The sequence below is a fragment of the Microcaecilia unicolor genome, chromosome 7, assembly GCF_901765095.1.
Source record: "Microcaecilia unicolor chromosome 7, aMicUni1.1, whole genome shotgun sequence".
NCBI lineage: Eukaryota > Metazoa > Chordata > Amphibia > Gymnophiona > Siphonopidae > Microcaecilia > Microcaecilia unicolor.
The window spans coordinates 190,973,297-191,000,586 of record NC_044037.1 but is presented as its reverse complement, the minus strand read 5'-3'; the positions used below and the strand labels follow the sequence as shown (position 1 = coordinate 191,000,586).

The window sequence follows — 27,290 nt, the reverse complement described above, 5'->3', positions numbered from 1 at the left end:
TCACCGGTGCAGTTACCAGAGTAGTTCACCTTTCTCTTAAACCTCTCAACATTTAATTCCTTCATTCGTTCCTTTAGAAAATAAAGTTACTTTCATACAAATTGCATAAATGGATTAAAAATCATTGCGTTTCTTTCAATGATGCCTTAAGTGAATGCAGCATGGCTTTCATTTGCTGATCAATTTGACAATCAAGCAATAAATAGACCACAATTCTGAAATAACATCAAGCTCATTGATTATTTGAGACAGTTTATGCAAACAGAATTAAAAAAAAATGTTCTCTCTGCCAGGACAGCATTCTAAATACAAATGTATTGAAGTCTATTTATTATTTATTTAGATTTGCTCGCACCTTTTTCAGTAATAGCTCACAAATAGCTTGGATATTTGTTCATAAGGTCATTCTGAAGTGGCCATTTTTGCACAAATCACTCAATGAATGCTATGGACACAAAGAGACATTACTATGGGGTTATTGTAAGTTTTTCAGCTTATTTTGATCCATGAAATGGCTGGCCTAGTCTTTTCTTCCTTTCCACTTCTGAAAATTATAATGACTGCAAATCCCAGGATTTTCATACTAATAGTGAAAAATAATCTACATTGGATCAGTCTGACTTTGGAGGCTGCGACATAGGCCATCAAATTAGTCACGGAAAGAGCTGATCTATCCACTATAGGCATGTCTGACTTTAAAATTTGCAAATGTATATGTGGGTCCTTTATTTAGAAAGGGATCAAGGAGGAAGGAAGGAAGGTAGGGACACAGTAGTAATTTTTTTTTTGTTACATTTGTACCCCGCACTTTCCCACTATGGCAGGCTCAATGCGGCTTACATAGTGTATACAGGTACTTATTTGTACCTGGGCAATGGAGGTTAAGTGACTTGCCAGAGTCACAAGAGCTGCCTGTGCTTGAAGTGGGAATTGAACTCAGTTCCTCAGATCCCCAGGACCAAAGTCCACCACCCTAACCACTAGGCCACACCTCCACTCGGCATTTTAAAATTGACAAAATTCATTAAGGGGCCCTTTTACTAAGCAATATAGGCACCTATGTGTGCCCAACGCGTGTCAATTTGGAGTTAGTGCCCTGGTACCGCTTGGCCGGGGTGGTAATTTCATTTTTTTACGCGTTTCGGAAAATAATTTAAATTTTCCTGCATGCAGCGGAAACCGGGCGGTAATCATCATTCTATGCACGTAGACGATTACCACATGGATACCGTGTGAGACCTAGAAGATTGATATATGAGGGATCTGAAGGAAGTCTACCATTATATACCATGAGAAGAATTTTAAACCTGACACATGCTGAGAAGGGAAGCCAGTGTTCAAGACGGAGAACAGGAGAGACATGGTCAAAATGGTGGGCTTTGTAGAGTAATTTGACAGCAGTTGGTTGACCTAATTGTAGGTGTTAAGAGAAGACAGAGATAAGCCAGTGCATAGAGACTTACAGTAATCTAGTCTGGAGATAACTAGGACAAGTTTAGTTTAGTTTCTTGTTGATTTAATACACCACCCTTCATAAAATCAAAGCAAGGATTTGAGTATGTATAAGAGATGGGTCAGTGACAGAACTGAGGCACTAAAATAAGTGATATTTATTTAGGGGTCATTTTACAAAGCTACGGTAAGATGTGTGCTAAGATCATTTTACCGTGGCTGTAAAAGCCCCTTGTTTTCTATTAATTTCATTTATGTTACCATTAGCGCATGGCCATTTTTAAAAATTACTGCATGATCACTTACCACCTATTCAAAATTGTAGTTCCTTTCCTACTATCTATTTGTAAACTTTTAGGGTCCTGTATACTAAGCCGCACTAACATTTTTAGCTTGCGCTAAAATTAGTGCACACTGAATGCTAGAGTCGCCCCTATGTTCCTATTGTCGACTTAATGTTTAGCATATGCTAATCATTAGCGCGTGCTAAAAATGCGAACACGCCCTTAGCACTGCTTAGTAAACAGGCCTCTTAGTTTGTACACCGCTCTGGTCTGCCAGTCAGTAAGGGCGGTATAGAAAGTGAAACAAATTAAAATGAAATGCTTACTCTCCACCTGTGACATGCCCCCTGAAAAAAAATGATTAAAACATAATCATTTTAATGTAATTATCTTACACAGAGGGTTTAATTAAATACATCTTTAATATATTTCTGAATACTAGATTCCCATATTGAGCCAATGGGCAATTTGTTCCATAATTTTGGTCCAATGACCCTAAAGGCCTTTGATTGCAATCCTTCTTTCCTTATTTTTTCTAATCCTGAGACTTCCAACAAATTCACACAGAAAAATTTCATTAAAATCACAAAGAAACAGATTAAAAAAAAAAAATAATAATAATACAGGGGCCCTTTTACAAAGACGCACAAAACATGGCCTGTGATAGTGTGGGTGCATCTAGAAAAAAAGGGGGGGGGGGGGCTAACACACAGGTAGTGTGTGCCAATCAGGACTACCGCTGGAGTATCAAGTGCGCCAGGCCATAATTCTGAGTTTGGCATGCACTGAATCCCATGGTAGAAAGGCTAGCATATCTTGGAGACATGGAAAGCAGAGTTGAAAACTACATCGGGGAAAAAGTACTAGAAATGCAATATGTGAAGCAGATCGATATTTACCAGAATCCCAAGACTGTAAGCTCATCTAAGAACTGAACTTGAATTGCGAGATCATGTAACAAACATCCATAAAAGATGAAGTGGCCATTTTTAAATGACTACAGTCCTCTAGCTGATTAACAGTGCTATTTTTAATCAATTATTATTGTACCCTTGGTTACTAAATCTATTCCTAGGATATTCATATCACATATTTTAAGCATTCTCCTTTTGATGCCTTGCAGAGAAAGTACAATGCAACAGCGTCACAGAAAATTATAACTATTTATCATAATCCAGGTGAAATGTGTGCTCAGCTGCTCCTCTGCCCTGTCAAAATCATTATTACAACATATTTAGATATCTCGTCTGTTTTTCTTTTTGTAACTTTTCAGTGTATATTAAAGAATTATGGGAAATGATCTGCAATAATCAATATTCATTATGATATTCTAGATTCTTAATGGTACATGAAATGCTCTGATCCTCAGGATAGCACTTATCATCTCCAGTTTGTTTAATTTGTTGTGTTTTGTAACATTTTCAGCACAAATGCAGGGTCCTTAACTCCAGCTTAAGAACTGGACTTGACATGCAATTAACGCAAACAATTTCTACTCATCAAACCTTGCCAATTTATTCATCTACCATCTGCCCCATCATCTGGTTCTCCTTCAGGTCTCACCGGCAATCTGGAACCATTAATTCCAATACAATTCCATACAAACTTCCAATTTGATAGGTTGCCATGTGGAAGGAGATGACACTTGTGCAAAAATTGTAGTATGTCCTTCACCCCTGGTTCTGCCCTGCATGGTGAAAATAACTCATCTCCTTTCATGTTAATTCACTTCTAATCTTTAGAAGCAAACCAGTCTCACTCCAATTGTAAAATAGCAATATTCACTTCAGAACTGCATAATACTGCATGTTATATTCAGTACTACACATACAAGATATTGTTACTAAAACAATTACAAATTAACATTTTTAAAATATGCAGAAGCACTAACCCATCATCAACACCAGTCATTGATCAAACATCCTATGGGGCCCGTTTACTAAGCCATGTAAGCACCCTACACACACCCAAAGTGCGCCCAAAATGGAGTTACTGCCCGGCTACCCCTTGGCTCTTGCAGTAATTTCACTTTTGGCGCGCATCCGATATGCATGAAACTTTACCGCTAGGTCAATGACTGGTGGTAAGGTCTCAGACCCTAAATGGATGCACAGCAATTTTCTTTTTGCCACACCTCCATTTTTGGCAAAAATTTAAAAAGGCATTTTTTGCAGGTGCGCTGAAAAATTATTCTGAGGCACCCCAAAACACATGCCTACACTACTGCAGGCCATTTTTCAGTGCACCTTAGTAAAAGGACCCCTATATTTATATATAATGGGGCAGATTCTATATTTGGTGCTGAAAAAACTGGCACCAATGGAAAATGAGCCAATGCATATTCTATAAACCACACCGTAGTGCCATCCAATGAGAAGCTGGTGTAAATGCCCACGTCTTACTTTAGGCATGGATTGGGTTATTCTATAGCATGCATGTAAATTTTTAGAATGCCCATACCCACCATGCCCCTCCCATAGCCACACCTCCTTTTGAGATCCTCACAGTAGAATGTATGCACACTACTTTATAGAATACGCTTAGCGAAGTATTGCGTGTAAATTCTAATTAGTACCAATTAGTGCTGATAATTGCTTGTTAAATCTAACTATCAGCACTGATTGGCTTGCTAACCAATTGAGTTTTGCACGGAAATCAGATTACTCCCAAATTTATGCATTGCAACTCAATTTGCACTATATAGAATTTGGGGGAATAGGACCTTCAGAGGTGGTGCATTTCCAGCACATAATTTCTTTTCTCTATTTGCTACACACCAACAATCATCATTGGTCCAACATTCTAACTTTCTTCATGATAACTTAAACATTCCTACATTTGAATTTTACAATCCCTTGTGTACAACAACATGGCCAGTGTTTCGCTCTCTTCATCAGGGGACTGGTCTGTTAAATCATAGTATTATTTACTTTGCATTAAAGCTGCGTGCACATGGTGGAGTCTTGGCAAAGCAGGGGCAGGGCACAAGCAAGCAAACTAATTTAAAGAACATGGGTGGCTTAAGTGCTTGAGCATATCTTACAGACACACCTTTCACTTATTACACTCTAGGTACCTACTTTTCCTTATTAAATAGATGTCACATAGGTAACTAGAGATCAGTGGCGTTCCTAGGGGGGGGGCGGTGGGTGCGGTCCGCCCCCGGGGTGCACGCCGCTGGGGGGGTGCCGCTCACGCCTGTCCTCCATTGTTCCATGCTTCTTCTCTGCCACCTTTGCGGGGGTGTCCTTTCGCCGGGGGGGAGGGTCCGCGCTGCATCGGGGGCGCTGCACCCAGGGGGGGGGGGCGCTGCACCCGGGGGGCGGGGCGCATTGGCGATCCGCCCCAGGTGCCAGCCCCCCTAGGAACGCCACTGCTAGAGATACATAATTACCCCCTTATATGTTTCTATAGAAAGGGGAAAACTAAGTTAACCTCTGGAAAGCTGTGCATTCTAATGCTCGCAGTATGGGGGAATAAGGTTCTGGGTCTAGAAGCTGTGATGGAAGAGGCTGACGAAGAACCAGGTGGTGATGGAGAACCAGGACTGGGATATAGTTATTATTGGGATTTAATCTATTTGGAAAGAAGAGGTAGGAAGAAAGAGGAGGAATGGTGCTCTTTGTTAAAGAAAATATTAATTCAATGCAATTACAGAAGTTATGAGGTGAGACCTCCATCACAAGGCTGGGTTAGGGTTCTGGTGCCCCCCTACAACCTACATATCAGTGCTTTCCTCCCTTCTTTCTCTCTCTCTCCCCTTCTCAGTGCAGCACTCTCCTGTTTCTTTTCTCTTCCTTCTACCCCATACAACATCCCTTCTTCTCTTCTCTCCCCTTCCTCCCCTCCCACCATCATCAGTCACTTTGGGGTCCTTTCACTAAGTCATGGCAAAAAAGTGGCGTGTGGTACTGTGGGTGCGTGTTTTCGGTGCACGCCAGGCCTATTTTTGCTATGTCTGGAAAAGGGGCTTTTTTTTCAATTGGCCCCCCCGGTAAATTGAAACCACTGTGCACCTATTTCCGGCCTGAGCCATTAATGCAACCCATTGATTACAAGGGTAAGGGCTCACATGCTACACGCATGCGGACCAGTCAGCATGTGCCAACTGCCACTTAATGCCAGAAATGCCGTGCACAGTAGAAAATAAAAAATAATTTGTCCAGCAGTATGGGTGCACACCAATTCTGAATAATCGCCAGCGGTGCGTGCTAGCCTGGTAGTGGTCCTTGTTATGGCATGCACTGCACGCACGTAGAGCCTACTGTGCCTTTGTAATAGGGCCCCGTATTTCCCCTAATTCCCCAGTCCAACATTTTCCCCTACCCTCTTCGCTCCTTCCCACCCACCCATTCAGCATTTCCCCTCAAGCCTCCTTACTTTCCCTTTCTGCTGTTGTGATTGCGGTTGCTGCCACCTGCCACTACCATGTCTCCAGGCCTATCAGTTTGCAGCAACAAGCAAAGCACCAATATGCATAACACAGCCTTCCAAACCAGGTACATGCAACTCGCAAAGGCCCTAGTAGTCCCGCCCCCTCTGCTGCATACTGCCCTTTGTCAAGTGGCGAAACCAGCAGGGCTTTTGCGGGTTGCGAGCACCAGAGCTGTAAGGTTCCGCTGAGCATATAGATGTTTCGCTTGCTACTGGTGGACCTGGAGTAGAGGTATGACAGTAACATCTCTTTTTTCGGAAATAATTAGGGTGGCAACAGGGGGTCAACACAAGGCAACATTTCCACACATTGTGCCCACCGCCACATCATACATCCTCCTCACATTTTTAAATTAACAATATAAGACACCTGGGTGTTTTATGAATAAATAAGCTTCCCCCCCCAGCTAGTTTCAATTACCTGGTAAAACTGCCATTATAATTCATAGCACTATTCAACAAATTCTTCTGTGTGGAGAGAGGAAGTCTGGATTCTCCACCTCTAGTTCTGTATCACAAATCCCCCTCACCAACTCACCATACAAAAAATATTCAAATTAGTAACATAGTAGATGACGGCAGAAAAAGATCTGCACGGTCCATCCAGTCTGCCCAACAAGATAAACTCACATGTGCTACTTTGTGTGTATACCTTACCTTGATTTGTACCTGTCCTTTCAGGGCACAGACCGTATAAGTCTGCCCAGCGCTATCCGAGCCTCCCAACCACCAGCCCCACCTCCCACCACCGGTTCTGGCACAGACCGTATAAGTCTGCCCAGCACTATCCCCGCCTCCCAACCACCAGCCCCACCTCCCCCATCGGCTCTGGCACAGACCGTATAAGTCTGCCAAGCACCATCTCTGCCTCCCGCCACTGGCTCTGGCCACCCAATCCGGCTAAGTCTTAGGATCCATTCCTTCTGACAGGATTCCTTTATGTTTATCCCACGCATGTTTGAATTCCATACTGTTTTCATTTCCACCACTTCCCGTGGGAGGGCATTCCAAGCATCCACTACTCTCTCCGTGAAAAAATACTTCCTGACATTTTTCTTGAGTCTGCCCCCCTTCAATCTCATTTCTATGTCCTCTCGTTCTACCGCCTTCGCATCTCCGAAAAAGGTTCTTTTGCAGATTAATACCTTTCAAATATTTGACGTCTGTATCATATCACCCCTGTTTCTTCCTTTCCTCCAGAGTATACATTTCAGGTCCACAAGTCTCTCCTCATACATCTTGTAACGCAAATCCCATACCATTCTTGTAGCTTTCTTTGCACCGCTTCCATTCTTTTTACATCTTAACAAGATACTGCCTCCACCACAGAAACAGCACATACTCCTTCGACTGGTAATGCAACAGGAGGTGGAAGCCACTATAACATAGTAACATAGTAGATGACGGCAGAAAAAGACCTGCATAGTCCATCCAGTCTGCCCAACAAGATAAACTCATATGTGTATACCTTACCTTGATTTGTACTTGCCTTTTTCAGGGCACAGACTGTACAAGTCTGCCCAGCAGTATTTCCCGCCTCCCAACCACCAGTCCCGCCTCCCATCACCGGCTCTGGCACGGACCGTATAAGTCTGCCCCTCCACTATCCTCGCCTCCCAACCACCAACCTCTCTTCCCCCACCTGCTCCGCCACCCAATTTCGGCTAAGCGTCTGAGGCTCCATTCCTGCTGCACAGGATTCCTTTATGCACATCCCACGCATGTTTGAATTCCGTTACCGTTTTCATCTCCCACCACCTCCCGCGGGAGGGCATTCCAAGCATCCACCACCCTCTCCGTGAAAAAATACTTCCTGACATCTTTTTTGAGTCTGCCCCCCTTCAATCTCATTTCATGTCCTCTCGTTCTACTACCTTCCATCTCCGGAAAAGTTTTTTTTTTTGGCGGATTAATACCTTTTCAAGTATTTGAACGTCTGTATCATATCACCCCCTGTTCCTCCTTTCCTCCAGGGTATACATGTTCAGGTCAGGCAAGTCTCTGCTCATACGTCTTGGAACGCAAATCCCATACCATTCTCGTAGCTTTTCTTTGCAACCGCTTCCATTTTTTTAACAATCCTTCGCAAGGTACGGCCTCCAAAACTGAACACAATACTCCAGGTGGGGCCTCACCAACAACTTGTACAGGGGCATCAACACTTCCATTCTGCTGCTAATCACACCTCTCTCAATACAGCCTAGCAACCGTCTCGCTACGGCCACTGCCTTGTCACACTGTTTCGTCACCTTCAGATCCTCAGATACTATCACCCCAAGATCCCTCTCCCCTCAGTATCTATCAGACTCTCACCGCCTACACATACATCTCTCGTGGGTTTCTACTCCCTAATGCATCACTTTGCATTTTTTCGCATTGAATTTTAATTGCCAAACCTTAGACCATTCTTCTAGCTTCCTCAGATCCCTTTTCATGCTTTCCCACTCCCTCCCGGGTGTCCACTCTGTTGCAAATCTTAGTATCATCCGCAAATAGGCAAACTTTACCTTCTAACCCTTCGGCAATGTCACTCACAAATATATTGAACAGAATCGGCCCCAGAAACGATCCTGAGGCACTCCGCTACTCACCCTTTCCCTCCTCCGAACGAACTCCATTTACCACCATCCTCTGTCGTCTGTCCGTCAACCAGTTCCTAATCCAGTTCACCACTTCGGGACCTATCTTCAACCCATCTAGTTTATTTAAGAGCCTCCTGTGAGGAAACCGTGTCAAAAGCTTTGCTAAAATCTAAGTAGATTACGTCTATAGCACGTCGATGATTCAATTCTCCAGTTACCCAATCAAAGAATTCAATGAGATTCGTTTGGCACGATTTCCCTCTGGTAAAACCATGTTGTCTCGGATCTTGCAGCTTGTTGGCTTCTAGGAAATTCACTATCCTTTCCTTCAGCATCGCTTCCATTACTTTTCCAATAACCGAAGTGAGGCTTACCGGCCTGTAGTTTCCAGCTTCTTCCCTATCACCACTTTTGTGAAGAGGTACCACCTCCGCCGTTCTCCAGTCGTAAGTGTTTAGCAATAGATTCTATAAATGGTGCTGAAAATTATGCGCCAATAAAATTTGATACTCCATGCCATTCTATATTGCGTGCTTTGAGATGAGCTAAATTTGGCGCTCAACTTCAGACGTGAAGACTTACGCCACCTGAAATCGGGTGTAATCCTGGTGAACAAATTGGGCATTGATCTCCGCTATTCTGTAACACTGCGTGCATCTTTTGTGAATGCTCCTGATCCATGCATGCCCCTCCCATGGCCATGCTCCCTTTTGAGTTGTGCGCGATTCAATTTAGGTGTCCATTGTTACAGAATAGCATGTAGCCAAACCGACACCCAAATCATAATAAAATCATTGGAGCCCATTAACTAATTATTTGGGCACAGATCTGGGATCTGTACCCAATTTAGGCAATCTTTATAGACTCTAGAGGCTAAAGATTTGTCTGTAAATAGGGCAAAACACTTTGCAAAGCAACATAAAACTCTGCAAAAAGACACTCAAAAACCATACAGCAAACTTACTAAAGCAAGACAGCCCTAGCCCACCTTGAAAAAGACAGCACTATAATTATTAAACTGGATCCTAGAATACCAATACACCTACTGCTGGGAAACTAGAACAAGAAGTACTGTTATAGATTCCTACACAAACACTATGGGCCAGATTCTATATTTGGCACCTGAAAAATCCATACGAAAAACATTTCTGCTTAAGCATATTCTATAAGCGGCACCTGCATTTAGGCACAGAGGCACCGACATTTAGGCACAGTATATAGAATATGCTTAGTTGATATTTCAACACCTAAACTATGCGTGTCCATTTACACCAACGAAAATGTGGAGTAAATCCCTGCATGTAGATTTAGTACATAAGTATTGCCACACTGGGAGAGACTGAAGGTTCATCAAGACCAGCATCCTGTTTCCAACAGTGACCAATCCAGGTCACAAATACCTGGCAAAAAAGTACAATACATTTTATGCTGCTTATCCTAGAAATAAGCAGTGGAGTTTCCCCAAGTCCATTTTAATAATGGTCTGACTTTTCCTTTAGGGAGCCAGCCAAACATTTTTTAAACCCTGCTAAGCTAACTGTTTTTACCACATTCTCTGGCAACAAATTCCAGAGTTTAATTACACGCTGAGTGAAGAAATGTTTTCTCCAATTCGTTTTAAATTTACTACTTTGTAGCTTCATTGCGTGCCCCCTAGTCCTAGTAATTTTGGAAAGAGTAAACAAGTAATTCATGTCTACCCATTCCACTCCACTCATTATTTTATAGATCTCTATCATATCTCCCTTCAACCATCTTTTACGCATGTTGTGACATATTCTGTAATAACGCACATAAATTTGGTATGCCCACAAAATGCCCATTTCCCCCACCTATAACCACCACCTTTTTGCCTGTGCACGTTAGAAATTAGGCGCACTACATTACAGAATACGCTTAGCGAATTGTGTGCATAAATTCTTACTATTGCCAATTAGTGCTCATTATTGCTTGTTAAGTGCTGTTATCAATGCTGATTAGCTTGTTATGCCAATTAAGTTGCATTCATTTTTCCAGAATATGCCTGGATTTCAGCGCGGATGTCTAGGCATGCTATATAGAATTCCGAGGGGGGGGGGCTGTATATGCTAGCAGAATCTTTTACCTCAGTCACATGGACAGAACACAGAAAGGCCCTTACTTGATACAAAAAAAGGAGACCAGAATAAACATGCAGACAAAAACAGACTCCTCCCCCTCCCCCAAGAAAGCTAGACTCTATAACTAGTGCGATACTGGCAAAACAGTAACACAAGTGCATTTTCTCCTGTACTTTGCAAAACAAAAAAATAGAAAAGATGCACATTTCCCAAAGCAGACATCCCAATCCTTAACAGACTTTCATTTCTTTTCATTCACGGGGGGTGGGGTGGGGGTGTCACTTTATATCTATGCACCTAGGCAGTCAAAGCACATATTCACATAACTTGCACCTACTATTTCATATAGGTAACATAGATGCCATTCTATAACATAGGCACTGTCATTTATGTGCCCATTATGCACACACAAATGTTTAGAATAATGGCACGTACAAACACATGTGTGCATAAATGCCAAAATTCTCCCGCAGCATTATTCTGCAAATACCCTTTTATCTATCTTTTGCAAGGAGGGCGTACACATGAGCAGGGCTCGCACACACATATAAATCAGTGAATATTATCATCCACGTGCATATTATGACAGTTGGGTGTGAATGCACCAGCTCTATGGCTGGCATAAGTGCCCCTCCCCCCCACCACAGACATTTTTTACAAGCGCAACCAGTGAGGTAATTTTATAAAAGCCCTTTATGCATGTAAAATAGGGTTTTATGCAAAGAAAGAAAAGTTTACAAAATTATCCCCAGGAATTTTAAGTTAATTATTGCTTATATTTTCATTATTGAAGTGAAATAGATTACACTAAAGAGCAACAAAACACAACCTAAGCAATTATTAGCTATGCTGAAGAGTTGGAGCATTGACTGAGCTACTCTTTTCATATATTTCAAAAACACACACACACAAAATTATGAAAATAAAAAAGAAACTAATGCATTGTGCCAACATTAAGCAATGCCAGACCTAGAAGTCTGTCCAACATAAATCTTCAAAAATGGAAGCAGTAATTTGAAGGACATGCTTTCCCCTATGTTTCTTTTGCCTTCTCCCATCCCTATGATGGGTCCAGTCTCTATGGAAGGACACAAGGCTTGTCAATCTTGTTCAGTTTGCACAATTATGTTAACCATTAATATCATGGTAAATCCGTATGATCAGAAGCGCTACAGATTAAGATTCAGCACTACCTGTGAGACCTCATTTGTTGTGGATATCATCTTTTGTCCCTGTTTGAAGATTTATGTTGGACAGACTTCTAGGAATTTAAAAATGCTACTGATTGAACATTGCAGTGCTCTGAACGGGGAACTGAAGGAAGCACCATTAGTGAACCACTATTTGCAACATAAGCACACTTTGAGGGGCCCTTTTACTAAGCCATGTAGGTGCCTATCCAGCTTATTTTCGAAAGGAGATGGGCGCCCATCTCCCGAGGGCACCCAAATTGGTATAATTGAAAGTCGATTTTGGGCGCTTCAATTGCACTCCGTCGCGGAGACAAACAAAGTTCACGAGGCATGTCGGCACAGTAGTGAAGGCGGGATAGGGGCGGGTATGGGAGTGGTTAACAGATGGCCAGCTTCGGGCCATAATGGCAAAAAGAAGGGTGCCCGTAGCGAGAATTTAGGTTGCTTTTTTGGACCCTTTTTTTATAGGTCCAAGTCCCAAAAAGGTGCCCGAACTGCCCAGATGACCACCGGAGGTAATCAGGGATGACCTCCCCTGACTCCCCCAGTGGTCACTAACCCCTCCCACCAAAATAAAAGTATTTAAAAAACACTTTTTCCCAGCCTTTGAGCCAGCCTCAAATGTCATACCCAGCTCCATGACAGCAGTATGCAGGTCCCTGGAGCAGTTTTTAGTGGATGCAGTGCACTTCAGGCAGGTGGACCCCAGGCCCACCCCCCCCCCCACCTGTTATACTTGTGGTGATAACCCCCCCCCCCCTACACACACACATAAAACCCACTGTACCCATTTGTAGGTGCCCCCCTTCACTCATAAGGGCTATGGTAATGGTGTAGAGTTGTGGGTAGTGGGTTTTGGGGGGGATTTGGGGGGTTCAGCACCCAAGGTAAGGGAGCTATTCATCTGGTAAGTATTTTAATGTTTTTTTTAAATTTTTAAAAGAGCCCCCTAGGGTGCCCTGTTGGTGTCCTGGCATGTCAGGGGGACCAATGCACTACGAATCCTGGCCCCTCCCACAACCAAATGCCTTGGGGTTGTTCGTTTTTGAGATGGCCGCCTTCGGTTTCCATTATCGCTTAAAACCGATGTCGACCATTTCAAACACACCCATCTCTGACATTTGGCTGGGCCCAACCGTATTATTGAAAGAAAAGATGGCCGCCCATCTTTTTTGATAATATGGTTTGGACCGTCCCTTCTCGTATCCGTTCCCGGAGATGGACGCCCTTAGAGATGGGCGGCCCCTTTCAATTATGCCCCTCTATGTGCACCCAATGCACGCTAAATTGGAATTATCACCAAATTACCGCATGGCCCTTGTGGTAATTTCAATTTTGGCACGCATCTGAAAAATATTTTTTTATTTTCTGGCGCACGGCAGCTATGTGCGTCAAGTGGCATTTGATGTGCGTAGACCATTACTGCTCAGTTACCGTTTGAGACCTTACTGCTAGGTCAATGGCTTGTGGTAAGGTCTCAGACCCAAAATGGACGCGCGGCAATTTTCATTTTGCCGCACGTCCATTTTCAGCCCCCTCAAAAAAGGCATTTTTTATAGGTGCGCTAAAAAATAATGCGCACTCAAAATACGTGTCTACACTACCACAGGCCATTTTTCAACGCACCTTAGTAAAAGGACTCCTTAATAATTTGAAAAGTATTGTGATTGATCGAGTGATTCCAGATTTACGTAGTGGAGATTGGCGTTTACATCTTCTTCTGAAAGAACAGCGCTGGATCTACAGATTAAAATCTGTGAAACCTGTGGGGTTAAATTCCACAATTGAGAAGCATCATTTTTATCAACAATATTTGTTTGATTCACAGATTATTGGTACTTAGTTATATGGTGCTTATCACGTATATAAAATGGAGCGGGTAATGTTTCTCTACTGTTGTTTCCAATGCCGTCTTTTTTCAATTAATGTATTTCAACCAATGATGAGTTAGTGTGGATTGTGTGTCATTCTTTTCAAGAAATCAGTAGACAGCTTTTATTCCCTAGCTCACTGGGCAAGTGGGGTATATATATAACACCCCCCTAGATGCCAAGCTGCCATATTTAAAAGTGTGATGGTCTAGAATGAACCTTGGAATTGTGAGTGTGTCAAGTTTATTATATTTAGAATTTTAGAGTGCAAACATATTTGTTTTGCTTCTGTTTTCAGTGTTTGAAGGCCATTTCCCCCTGAAGCAGTGGGATAAGGCACTGTGAAATGATGGCCAAATGTCGGGGAGACCTGCTGAAGCAGAATAGAAGCTAAGTGACATTTTTTGAATACAAGAAATTTTTTAAAAAAGAAAAAGAATAAAAATAGAAAGAAAATTTTATATTAAAGACTTTTGGAGCGTTTTTTTTTTTTTTTAAGCCAATGAAGTGCTTGCATAATTAACACCTGTCAAGTTCTGAAGCTTTTTTCCTCCTTTATTAGTAAAATGTTTTAAGAACAATTTAGTATCAATAAGAACTATAAGCGCTGGTTTAGTGGAGTTTGCATTAGGAATTTTTCTGATATTAACATTAGTGCGTGGCCATTAAATCAGAAAATTGGCCATTTTCCAACCACGGCATAAGGTGGCCTTAGCATATGGAAAAGACCTGCATATGGGCATGCTAGGGCCACTTTTTGCCACAGCTTGGCAAAAGGACTCCTTAGTTTCAGAGTCACATAAAATAAATATGAAATATATAACCCAGATTGACAGCTATGGCTACCGTTAAATGCAGAAAGATCACTCTTCACTTCCATAATAACCGTCTTTATAACCTGTAATACTTTTCTCAGCCAAAGTAACTGATGGTGATAAGCTCAAAGCCTGTATAATATACTACTATACAGTAGTTTTGGATGATTCATTGATGAAAAACACTTTTAATAGTATATTGTAAGTTATATACATCATGCAATCTTCATCCATTCTGACCCTCCACTTGTACCTCATACGATCACTATACAACTTTGTATTTGTTATCCACCAACTGGGCAAACGCCTTTGACGGTACTATGTAAGCCACATTGAGCCTGCAAATAGATGGGAAAATGTGGGGTACAAATGCAATAAATAAATAAATAAATACATTTGTGTATTGTACATAGAGAAACAGATCCAATATCCATAATGAATATTTGGCCTCTCCTAAGTCAAAAAAGTTTTTTAATGCACGTCTTATTTTTTTTAACTTTTAATGGAAAATGTAAGAGGAAAACTATTTCAGAATACCCTTCCCCAAAACCAGACTGACATAAAATGGTGGTTAGTGCTCTTAGAAATTGCATTGCTCACCTAAGTGGTGACATATGCTTCCTTTATAAACAAAGACATCAAATGTCACAGACTACTGATGAGATAGGGTTGTGACAGGCAGACTAATTAATCTCTACACAAAATGCAACAAACAGTGCAGTTGCTCTCAGTGTTACTGACTGCCTGATTTAGGCCATCTACAGTTTGACATGGCTGTCACAAATTCTAATTTCATAGACATTTAAAAAATGGTTGCCTGTCACTTTAAGGGGTTCATTTTCAAAAGAACATGCAAAAGGAGGCACAAGGATCACAAAAACGTTTAAACCATATAATCAAACAACATTAAAAAAAAGTTTAAGTCCAATATTTGTTATAAGAAAAACTTTTTGAGAGTGGGTGTTTCGGGGGCATGTCGTGGGCAGAAGATGGGTTGTCGTACGTGATGTACAATTTTTTGCAATAATGGATAGCAAAATGATTTCCTTGTGCCAGAAAGAAAAAATGTTGGGAATTAGACCCGCTTTAAAAGCAGCTAGCTGAATACCAAACTTGTCTTTGGACCCATCTGTGATTTTGCTGAGTTGGAGAGTGGAGAGGTGGAATTATTGGTTTGTGGAAAAGAGTGGAGAGTTGCTGAATAATCTGTAACCAGTGGTATGCTGACAAATGTTTAACAATGGGCTCTCTCTCCAAAAAAACAAAAAACCTGGTGCACCCAGAGCATCACTGCCCTTTCCTTACCTTGCTTAGCAGGATGGAGATTCCGGGACCCTCCCCCACCATTAAACATTCACACTTTTACTCTGTCCCACCCCCCACCCACCCAATAGCACATTCGCTCTTTTACTCTGCCCACAACCCACACCTATCCCATGGCAACATTCGCCTATTTTGTCTGCCCACCAAATCTCCTCTCCATGGCACACTCACCCCTTTTGTCTGCCCCCAAACCCCCTAGTAGGGGATTGACAACCTGATGAGAGTTTAAAACTTTGCTGCCATATTGGTTTGAGGTAGGAGCAATCTGGCAGTGAAATTGTGGGAGAGTGCACGGCAAGTATGTTCAAGCGCACAGGATGTAGGATTATTATTGTTGGGCTTCATTATATGATGCAGGAGACTGATGAGAATGCTTTTTCTTAGACTATCTGCTGACTCCAATCCCCTGACAAAGCTACTGTGAAACATGTGCTGTTGAGATTCAGCCATTGCAGATAAGTGTTTACTCTCTAAGCTGCTTGTTTGAAGATATTTTTATGATTGAACCGCAGTCAATATAGCATAATTTATATGATCAAGATCGCCTGCATGGATTACGATTTGAGAACGGTTAAGCATTAAGAAAATTTGCTTGAAAAATATGCACAAAAAGGAAGTTTTTGACCAGTGATTATCCTGTCAATAACCGGGCAGGTGATAAATTGTTGGCAACGTCTGAGGTCTTTTCCTCCTATTTTAAATATATGTGTATGAATCCATTAAGTCAACTTGTGATTGATACTGTAAGTTACTATAGCTACATATGGGGATAATTGGCATTGTTTAGTCCAGCTGGCCACCTTCCCCCAACTCCATAGAGGAACATTGGCTGGACAGTGGCTGTAGGGTATCTGTGAGTGGTGCCTTTCCTGAGTTGAATACTTTGACCAGACATGCCCCTAGCAATTCCTGGGAGCACATCAGCCCCTCAGATAAGGAGATGCCCAAGGAATCTGGAGATGCCCAAGGAATCTGTCTGAGAGAGATGTTCAGGCCAGGAGTGTGTGGAGATCCATTAGAGGCAGCCTGGCAAGGTAAGTGTGAATAGACTGTATTTCAAGCAACCAATACATGTGGAAAGTTGTACGAAATGCTATTTATTCATTTCTGTTTTTAGCTTGTGCTAAAAATTAGCACTCACTAACACTACAGACACCCATAGGAATGTATGGGTGTCTCTAGTATTAGAGCATGCTAATTTTTAGCGTACACTAAAAACACTAGCGTGTCTTAGTAAACAGAGCCCTTAGACTTTAGCGTGCACTACTTCCACTAGCACACACTAAGCTTTAGTAAAAGGGCCACTAACCAGCTTATTTTCGAAAGAGAGCACCGGCCATCTTCCGACACAAATCGGGAGATGGCCGGCCATCTCCTGAACCCGGCTAAATCGGTATAATCGACAGCCGATTTTGGCCGGTGCCAACTACGTTCCATCGCGGAGCCGGACAAACTTCAAAGAGGCGTTTCAGCAGTGTAGCGAAGGCGGGACAGGAGTGGGATGGGGCATGGTTACAAGATGGCCGGCTTCGCCTGATAATGGAAAAAAGATGGCCGGCTCTAACGAGCATTTCGCCGGCTTCATTTGGTCCATTTATTTTTAAGACCAAGTGTCAAAAAACTGCCCCAATTGAGCAGATGACCACAGGAGGGAATCGAGGATCACCTCCCCTTACTCCTCCAGTGGTCACCAACCCCCTCCCACCCTAAAAAAAAACACCTTTTTTGCCAGCCTGAAATGTCATACCCAGCTCCCTGCCAGCAGTATGCAAGTCCCTGGAGCAGTTTTTAGTGGGTGCAGTGCACTTCACACAGGTGGACCCAGGCCCACCCCCCTACCTGTTACACCTGTGGTGGTAAATGGGAGCCCTCCAACCCCCCCCCCAAAAAAAAATCCCACTGTACCCACATCTAGGTGCCCCCCTTCACCCATAAGGGCTATGGTAATGGTGTAGAGTTGTGGGGAGTGGGTTTTGGGGGGCTCAGCACCAAGGGAGCTATGCACCTGGGAGCTATTTTAATTTTTAGAAGTGCCACCTAGGGTGCCCGGTTGGTGTCCTGGCATGTGAGGGGGACCAGTGCACTACAAATGCTGGCTCCTCCCATGACCAAATGCCTTGGATTTGGCTGGGTTTGAGATCACTGGCATTAGTTTCCATTATGGGTGAAAACCGATGCTGGCCATCTCTGAGATTTGGACGGCCCCAACTGTATTATCAAAACAAAAGATGGCCGGCCATCTTTTTTGATTATACTGTATGGTTCGGGGCAGCTCTTCGTGGCACCGGCCATATAGATGGCCGGCCATATATTTGGCTATCGCCGTTCGATTATGCCCCTCCACGTAATCTATATAATACATTATGCTGGATTTGTTTTCTCAGTCACACCATGTATTTCATAACACAAAAGGAATAGCATGACTGCTAACAAGGAAAATGTAATAAAATCATTATACATGAATCATTCACAGGTTATTGACATTTGATGCCAGTGTAGGAATATTGAGGACAATATTCAGATGGCAGTACTCGCATTTTGCTGACTATCGCTGGTGTTATGCCGGACTCTGCCATTGAATTTCCAAATTTATGGAGCCAGTTAAAGCATAGCCGGCTAAGTGCAATATTCAGCACTTAAATAGCTCTGGGTTATTGCATAAAGATAGGACTGACTTTTATGCGGTCCTATTTTTGTGGTGACCTTGGATGGTTAAGTGCTGAATATCGGCACTTAACCAGTCAAGTGCTGACTCCATCCTTGGAATGCTGCCAAACTAGATGGTTTTTCTTTAAGTGCTAACTTGTCATTTTCAGTGGTACTAACTGGTTACAAGCCACTGAAAATGACTGGTTAGCCACAAACAGGCGATGTAACTGGCCAGAAGGCATTTCTGACCAGTTAAATCATTTTGAATATCGACTCTCATTTTTAGTGTGTTCCTAATATTTGGAAAGCACTTTTATCTAGGGGTCGGGCTGTCATTTGCAACAATATAGAAAATGTAAACAACATATCCCATGTTGTTGCATGTCATTAATGGATAAAAATGAGCAGAAAAGACATGCCATTTCATGATTTTTGGTTTGCCAATAACACTGTGCATGCTTTCAAAAGAGTGTGCGCTGTTTGCAAAGAGGATGTACTCTTTTGAAAGAGTGAACATGCTGTTCCCAATAGTGCAACCATTCAAACCATTATGCATGAATGAATTATCACCCATGTGTGAACCATCGCAGAAAAAGTGCAAATAGTGCACACTCTTTCAAAAGAGTGCACACTCAACAACTTTGCTCCCATTGACAACAAAACGGACAAAAGAAAATGTATAAAATAAACATTATCATAAACAACACAGGAAACAACACAAAATGAAAATGATCTGGCTGCTGGTTCCTAGTATATAATTTGATGTGGATGTCTAACCCTCCGTAGGAGCTGTTCAGATCATGGTGCTGAACAGCAGTGAAGCATGTTTTTTAATAAACCTGTAGGTTTAATGGTAGTTCTTCTTTTAAATATACTGGCTCATTTTAGGGAACATAATTACAAGGCATAAGTATCAGGTATTATTTAAGGACTTAATTTCCATATAGACACATTGGTAGTAATTTTTCAGGAGGCAACCATAGGAATACACACATAGCAGCAAAAACATGAATCCTTTGTACCCATGGGCTTGTAGGTTGACCCTTTGATTACTTGTTTATGTGTATAGAATACCTGCACACTTTCCAAATGTTTTTTTTTTCTGCAGACAAATATTAGCTGGAAAACATGTAGATTTGTTAACTAATGATGGAACTGGAGAAGAACCACAGAAAGTAGGAAGGGGTTATTTAAGGTAACTTTCGAGATGTCATACTTAATAAAGGAACAATGGATTTGCATGGAACTAACACAACTAGAAACAGACAAAGCTATGAGACCAGAGGGAATATATCATCAGATAAATTGGGAGCCTGGAGACATTTTAGCCATATATCTGTTTGATCACTCTTTAGTAAGGAGAGAGGTTTGGGAATTACAGAGTACCATGAATCCAGCAGCATGTAGAGTCTGAGGAAGCGTAGGTTTACTGGAAGAAGATCAATCAAGATAAATTTTACTGGCATGTGTGCATGTGGTGCACTTGAATTTCAGTTGTGCTTTTAATACTGTCCTGTAGAGGAGAGTCATAACTAAACTAAGCAACTTGGGTTTGCAATTCACTCTGAGTAAAGGAGGACAATTACTAGAGTGTCTTAGGAAACAAAGACAATACTCCTGAAGAAATAGATAGAATGAAGTGTCATCTTATAAAGCTTGAGAAGAGGGGCGTGGCAGTTAAGATTCAGTGCAAAAAATGCAGACTCATACTTTTGGGATGCAGAATTCTGAGAGAATGGTCCTTGATGAAGAGTGACATATTAAGATCTGGATGGCTCCTAAAGGAAAAGTCCATAGACCATTATTAAATTGACTTGGGGAAAATCCACTGCTTATTTCTGGGATAAGCAACATAAAATGTATTGAACTTTTTCAGGATCTTGCCAGGTATTTGTGACCTGGATTGGCCACTGTTGGAAACAGGACGCCGAGCTTGATAGACCTTTGGTCTGTCCCAGTGTGGCAATACATATGTACTTATGTACTTTAATGAAGAGACAGAGACCTTAAGTGATCATGTCTGATGATTTCAAGTTTCATGTTTATTGAGAATTTGATATACTGTCCTTGGGAAGCCTTTCAGAGCAGTTTACAAAGATTATTCAAGACTAAGACAACAGAAAGAAAAAGAAAAGGAACTATATTTTAAGATAGGAATGGGAAATAGCAGTATTACTGTATAGCTAACCCATTTACCACTTCCCTGAAGACCCTGAAATTAAGCTCATAATGGCTAAAAGTGACAACAAACAGAAACATTTTCAGTCCAGTTTTAAATTTTCCAAAGGATCTTTCTAAGCAGAGGTGAACGGGGAGAACATTCCATAATGAAGAGTCTAGAACCCTAAACATTTAAGTTCTGATGAAATCTGTCAAAATGACAGAAGTGTTAAGCAGTTCTGAAAATCTGAGTGATATAGACAGAAAATCAGGGATTAGCAAATGAGAAAAATATAGGAGAAATATAGAGCAATGGACCTTGTGCACTAGTAACACAATTTTATAATAAATTCTTCCTATGACCAGCAACTCACTGAGCACTTTGTACTGGAATAATTAGAAAACTTTCTTGACAAATCATAATGTGCTGGTTACAGCTCGAGAGAGAACAGAGTGCCTAGGGAAAGGTATAACCAGTAGAAAAATGGCAGTGATAATGTCTCTGTACAAATCTTTGGAGTGACCAAACCTAGAATAGTGTCCAGTTTTGGATGCCTTACTTACAAATTTTAGACATGGTTGGCTGTGGTCATGAAACATACTTTTTGGTTCAGGGTCTACTCCAAAGTATTATGAAATGAGCCTTAAAGACCTAGATGAGAGGACAGACAGAAGAGATACGATATTAGAATACCTGCAAGGTATTAACAATGCACAAAAAGGAAAGAATACCCTAGAACAAAAGGCCACAGTGAGGCTCTATGAGTCAGGAACAGCATTAGAATATACAGTATTTAATATGATTTAGTTTATTAAAACGTTATTTTCCACTACGTTAGTGTTAGTCGATTAATATACTAACAGATACAAACAGGAACTCAATCTAGAGGTAACCTACAGACTTCAGGATGGGGATTCTAACATTGGAAGAGAACATGAAGCAAGCTGAAGCAGCAGAGAGGAAAACGTTTCCTCTTCTCCCACCAAGACTTCAGCCCTAGGCATCACGGGTTGCCGAGAAGCAAGAAGTTGTTCACAACAACCCAAAGGCTACCACCTCACTTGCTATTGAGTATCATGGCTCACAAGCATCTCTGCTTTAGGTTAATTTGTTACCACGAATCTTCTTCTTCCTGAGAAACAGTCACACTTCCAGTGCAGCAAACATAGAGGGGTCAGAGGGCTCCTTTTACTAAGTAAGCACTAATGCGTGCTTCCCAAGTGCCAGAATGCACTATTGTGGGGCGCACTCAGGTCTTACGCATGCTTACTGCTCGCTAAACAGGAAGTACTGCTGGGCTACCGCAGCAGCCCAGCAGTAGTTCCCACCCCTCAGCGTGTGTCATATCAGACGCTACAAAAATATTTTGTCGTGCTGGTGTGTACCGGTGGGTGGCAGTAAGTGCTGCCTTCAAAATGGCTGCACAGCAAGTGGTTCACTTGCCACATCGCCATTTTCTGAAGAAAAAAAAAAGACCTGCCTTTTACCTGCTGTGGTAAAAGGGGGCCTCGGCGCACATCAAAAACACACATCGACACCAGCGCAGGCCCCCTTTTGCCGCAGCTTCGTAAAAGGGGACCTGTATCTTTTAGCATTGGGGGTGTGTGTTTGGAAAGTGGAGAGTTGGCATGCCCGGTGCTAATTATCTAGCACAGCTACATTACTGCGCACCAACTAATTAGCATATGGCTAGTGTGTGGGCCCTTTCCGAGTACTAAATAGGCGTCGGTAAGAGCTCACATGCTAATGGCCATGCACTAATTGGGAAATTCGCACCTGGCCATTAATGGGGAAATATGGCCATTTTACAGTCATGCTAAAAAGGGCCTTAGGGCGAAGGAAAACCCATGCGCTAATCATAGCAAATGGCCCCTTTGAGCACAGCTTAGTAAAAGAACCCCGAATGTGTTTTCCTACAGTCCTGGATATATCAGTGCTTGAAGCACTGTTTTATAGGTACACATACATACACTGCGTACTCTTTGAATTTCAGACCAGTTTTAGCTACTTTATTCTGCTGGATGATTACCTAATTGACACAGATGATAAACCCGAGAAAATCTATATTTTTCTCATCTATGAAAGTGCATTTTGGAAACATTGACCCTGAAAATCACAAAAGTCATTTCTCCCCTTCAATTAATTTCCTCTGAAGTTGTGGGTAAATATCAATGAACATTAATTTTGATGGTATTATCATTTCAGATTTTTATTGCATGCATATGTTAGTGCCAGAGCGAAACAACAGAGAGGACCAGGGTATTCTGTTCAGTTCATCTGTCATCATTCACTATGGGAATAACTTTAACTGTGTGCACTGAGAAAAATCAGGGCTGGCTTAACCTATGCACCAACATGACATTACCGGTTTATAGGTTAAGCTAGGGCTGCACGTTAATTGCGGTTAACGCCATGATTAACGCACAATTATTAGTCACGATTAATAATTTGCCTTCTGCCTGCCTCCCTCCCTGCTTGCACATACGTACATGATCCAGCATCTCCCCCCCCCCCACCCCGACTGCTGGCGGCTGTGTTTCCTCCCCACAGGGTATTAACTTTTTCCATATTCAGTAAAATCTTCAGCCCTACAGCCACTGCAGCAGTACTGAAAAGCTGCCTGTGGCTTGTACTAGCCCTTTCATGACCTGTCCTTCCCTCTTGGCCTTTTGATGCAACTTCCTATTTGGAATGGGTCAGAGCAGAGGGAAGGCCTGGTGCAGGCCACAGGCAGGTTTTCAGTACCACCGCTGCAGCTGCAGGGCCCAAGATTTTACTGAAGATGGAAAAAGGTTAAACCAGATAAGAAGGGGAGGGAAGAGAGATCCATCAGCGGTTGGGGGGGGGGGGGAGAGAGATGCCGGACCATGTGCAGATGGAAGCGGGGAGAATACAGAGAACTGTGAGTGGTCGTGGGAGGGGGGGAGAGAGAGAGAACTTTGGGTGGCTGAGGGGGGAAGGAACCTCAGGTGGCCGTTGAGGGGGAAAAAGAACCTCGGACCTCGGGTGGCTATGGGGGGGGGGGGGAGGGAGGGAGAGAGGAAGAAGGAACCTTGGTTGGCTATGGAGGGGGAGGGAGAAAGAAGCTGGAGTGGCCGTGCAGGGGGAGGTGGGGTGGAATCATGGAAGTTGCTGTTTGGGGATGGGTGAGGGAGGGATTGTGAAAATTTTTGTGGTGGGGACAGGGAATGAGACAGGTGGGAGGCAGGGGCATGGTGTGTGTGTGTGTGGGGGGGGGGGATCAAAAATAAAAGTTGGTCCTGGGCCCTGAGAAAAAGTATGCACATGTTTTGTGTGTGTGTGTGTGTGTGTGTGTGTGTGCGTGTGTAGATAGCCACTTTTTCTTCAAAATAAAACTATATGCATATATTTATACTTGCCATATGGAACACAGAATTTTACAGGTTTAAAATGTGTGTGCATTTGAATTTTCAAAAGTATGTGAATGAGTGCAATTAATTTATATGTACATAGGCAGTGCTTATGTAAGTTTACCTGCATTTTGGTGGGCAGTTTTCTGCTTTACATTCAGAAAATGCTGTGACAATACTACACAGGTGTATATGTGTATTTAGGTATGCATGCCAAGAAGAGCATGGATAATTTTACACAAACTATTTACTCTTTCCAACAGGGGCGGACTGACCATTTGGGCAACCGAGCAGTGGGGGGGGGGGGGGGCAGTGATAACCTCCCATGTGATGCACCTCATGCCCACTCCCCTCTCTCTCCCAACCATGATGCTCCAGCTCTCTCTCTCTCTGGCAATCTGCACAATGCTCCTGTCACCGCCCTCTGCACCACACCCCTCTCTCCCCCAAACATGATATTCCTGCTATATGACCTATCTAGTCTGCCCATCTATACTACTATCTCTTCCTCTTCCTAAGAGATCCTACCTATGTGTCTCATGTTTTCTTGCACTCATTCCTTCTTTGTTTTTGCTGCTTAGGCCCCAATCTACTTTCATCGATAAATGTACAATTACACACATATGTGTTGGTATTCTGTAAATTAAAGTATGTAAGGGCACATAAACCTCCAAATTCTATATAAGCACTAAGAACTGTGCTTGCAAATTTGGGCATGAGCCCAATTTGCGCACTCAATTTAAAGTGAATAACAGTGCCAATAATTGGGTGCTAACAATCAAATATATGCACTAATTGGCATCAATTAAAAATTTACATGCACATTTTTAGACACCAGGATCCACATGTAAAATTTGCTCATGGCTCCAAAAAGGGATCCTGGCCATGGGTCAGGGGCGGTTCAGTTGGTGTAAATCCTCGTGTCTAAAGTTAGGCACAGATCCTGGTCCTAAGCACTATTCTATAAGTGGCACCTAAATTTGACTGCCATTTATAGAATAGTGCTTTTTTGGTGGCGCCAATTTTTCTGGCACAGTTTGTGTAATTTGGTCCAAAAGGGGCACTGGTTATATGTGTCTGTCATTGTCCATTGTGAAATTGGGGGGAGCAAGGGCGGTGTCTTTGTATGTGTCTGCCCATGTAGCGGTGTCTGTTTCTTTGGAATGCTGGCTTAGCACCTGCTAGGTTGTAGTGTCGTTTTTGAGTCCTTTAGTCCACTTTTACAGGACTACATGTACCCTCCTTATGCACCCTGTCTGATGTGCTTGTGTGTGCATGGCAATGTTTCTTTTCTGTGCAGTCTTCTGTTAGATGCAGATATTTTTCTGTTCACCTGTAATACTGTTTGTCTTTCAGGATCCCATTGTTTGTCTTATCTCTCCTGTGCATCCTGAATTTTCATTGTCTTTTCATACAGCCTAGTGTCACTACAATCCTAATTGTATTCGATCTTTAGGTGCATTAGACTGAAGTGAGGGTACCTATTGTTGAGGGTCAGCCCATCTGTATGCATAGGTTTGTTTGTGCTTGCTGCAATATATGCGTAAGGACAGAAAGCAAAGTTCTAGAGCAACAAGCAGCTGGATGCCGGGGAGATTAGACCCCACCACCGAAGACTAAATGAAACTGAGAACTGAAGAAAGCAGAAGCTGCATTTGGGGTAGGGGAAGGGTAGAGGGCAGTTGTTGGGTCTCAGCACCCAGAAAGTGCAGTGAGTAGTGATTGGACAAGCTGGAGCTGCAGAGAGCATTGAGACCAGGATCTGCCACCTAGACAGATAAAACAGGACTTGTGGGTGGTGAATGGTGAGGAGATCAGGTCCAGCTGGAGGCAGCAGGAGCAGAAACACCCAATCCCAATACCCAGAAATTTGGAGAAGTTGTAGCTGGCAGAGTCAGTGAAAGGGACGGGGAAAAAGTAGAAGAGGAACTCCAAGTTGGGAAGAAGTGAGGGGAAGGGGAGGGAAAATGGGTAAATCTGTAGAAAGATTATGCCTTCTACACCTTCCTTTTTATCCTGCAAATATTCTAAACCCCATACATTCCATATCCCCCAACCCCTGTAGCTCACATGCATGCGTGCATTCTCTCTCTCTCTCTTTCTCTCTCTCTGTCTTACACTCCCTACCCATTCACATCTGTTCACTCTACCAAGACATGCTTCACCACACCTTTCCCCACCAATTCCCCCAACAGAGGATAGGAAAATATGCCATTGTATCACACTCACTCTAAGTATGCCTGATGTTGTCCTCTCTCAGCCTTACCCAAACATGTGCATGAATTGTGTAAGGGAGCAGGAGGACTTAGCATCCACAAGCAGTTGCTTCCCCATTCTTTAGAAACCCCTCACTGTGAGAAGAGGCAGCATAATTTACTCATTTTTTTCCCCTTTTTTTCTTGGAAAAAAAAAAGATATTCTTTTTATTAGTTTTCCAGTGCTTTAGCTGTATTTCGTATGTTTACCCATGGATTCTATACAGCATGCCTAGTGTTCCGTGCTGAAATCCAAGCACATTCATAACTTAATTAGCTTAGCAAGCCAATGTTAACAGCACTTAAGCAATAATGAGCACTAATTGACAATAATTAAAATTTTCTCACCCAAATCACTAAGAGGCCCTTATACTAAGCCATGGTAGGCTCTATACACGTGCAGCACACGCCCAAATGAGACTACCACCAGGACAGTGCATCCCTTGGTGGTAATTTCAGATTTGGTGTGAGCCCATAATGCCTGGATGAATTATTTATTTATTTCATCCCACGCACGCCATTTCTGGTGGTAATCAGCAGTTGGCAAGCACCAACCGGTCATCGCACGTGTAGCGCATGAGCCTCACCGCTAGACCAATGGGTGGTATTAAGGATGCAGACCAGTTTTAGATGCGCGCTAGTTTCAGTTTTACCACATGCCCTTTTCTCATCACATTAAAAAAAACCCTCTTTTGCAGATGCGGTAAAAACTGGCCCGATGCGCATGTAATGCTATGGATTTACAGCCTGTCTCACTAACATAGACTGCTCAATAATTACCGTGGATTCTTTTGGATTCGT

General features: G+C 42.5%; 1 protein-coding gene across 1 annotated transcript in view; it reads right to left on the bottom strand.

The window, feature by feature from the left end:
- ERBB4 (erb-b2 receptor tyrosine kinase 4) overlaps nucleotides 1-27,290 on the bottom strand; it is a 1,861,028-nt gene that overhangs the window by 1,217,441 nt on the left and 616,297 nt on the right. The gene's annotated exons all lie outside the window — the stretch shown is intronic.